Source organism: Mercurialis annua, linkage group LG3, assembly GCF_937616625.2.
Source record: "Mercurialis annua linkage group LG3, ddMerAnnu1.2, whole genome shotgun sequence".
Taxonomy (NCBI): Eukaryota; Viridiplantae; Streptophyta; class Magnoliopsida; order Malpighiales; family Euphorbiaceae; genus Mercurialis; species Mercurialis annua.
In genome coordinates this window covers 62,650,557-62,651,802 of record NC_065572.1, presented here as the reverse complement: position 1 = coordinate 62,651,802, position 1,246 = coordinate 62,650,557, and the positions used below count along the sequence as shown (strand labels likewise).

Genomic DNA, 1,246 nt, shown 5'->3' with positions numbered 1-1,246 from the left:
GTGTCGCCCGACATGTTGTGTTGAGCTACACTGCAGTTAAGGCTAACACACTACTCTGGGAAACTCTTTGGTTTAAAAGAACTATTTAAGTTATGAAAAGGACTTCGGTTTTGTTTTTATGGATACGAACTCATCTAAGCTAACTTGCATAAATTGTTTAAAGTGAATGATATGAATTCTTTGGTTTGTTTGATACATAGATGTTTACCTTACTTGGTTGTACTTTGGTTGTGTTCAAGATGCTAGTCCTATGTGGTGTCTAGTATTCTTAGAGTTAGGGGTTGTATGTATTTTAACTTATACATTGTTTTAGACCCGTCGAATGCTCGCGCTTCGGAGTCTACGCAGGGTTAGCTGTTTGCCAAGATTTCACGTGGATAAGCAAGCAGTGAGTTTGTAGTGCTATTTACCACTTTATTAAGTACCGCATCATATTTTAATATTATAAATGCTTTTGAACTGTTTTTACGGATTATGGATCTGGATTGAAACGAGCTGCTCGATAGGCTTGTATCGAGACTGTGTGCACCGGTAAGTACTCTAGGATCGGCAGACTAAAGTCTTGGTTACGCTGGTATATGACGAGGATATGTTCCCGTCCACTCTGGGTTTATCAGTATGCTATGTCATACTTACGCTGGGATCATTTCAATACTGTTTTCCATAATCATATTATATTAGTATAAAATGTTTTGATTTAAGGGTTTTAAACTTAATAAATGTAAATAGTATTGCGAACTCATCTCAGTATATCTGACCCCGTTGTTTTCCCAAATTTTCCAGGTTTATGATTTGAAAGCTGGTCCACTCCGATTCTTGATTCTTGGAGGTTTTTATGTCAATAAAACTAGTCTGTTGTTTTAAACTCTTAGACCGCAGTAGAACTAGTATAGTGTTTGATTATTATACTTTGGTTTGTCGTGGTGGTACGACTTTTATATTATTATACTTTGGCATGTTACATTGGATTATTATATTTGAGGCATGATTCACAGTTTCGGATTATTATCAAGTTATGATATTAGAACTGTTGTATAAACTGTTAGACTTAGGTTGGAGTCTCGGTTGCCCCCGAGCAGTGGTTTTCTTGCAGGTTTATTTGTATATAAGGTTATCCGCGAGGCTTGCTACGGGTTTTGGTACGAACATACCCATACCCTAGCGCCGGTCGCGATCCATGAAATTGGGTCGTGACAAAGTTGGTATCAGAGCTTTAGTTTCGAACTAAGGCCAAATAATTGCATGT

The 1,246-nt window shown here is 37.5% G+C and overlaps 1 long non-coding RNA gene across 1 annotated transcript; it reads left to right on the top strand.

The window, feature by feature from the left end:
* Window positions 1-310: 310 nt before the first annotated feature.
* LOC126671899 (uncharacterized) lies at window positions 311-1,005 on the top strand. The gene is made up of 2 exons (XR_007639177.2): window positions 311-388; window positions 784-1,005. It is a non-coding gene; the product is annotated as an uncharacterized LOC126671899 (long non-coding RNA).
* Window positions 1,006-1,246: the final 241 nt, after the last annotated feature.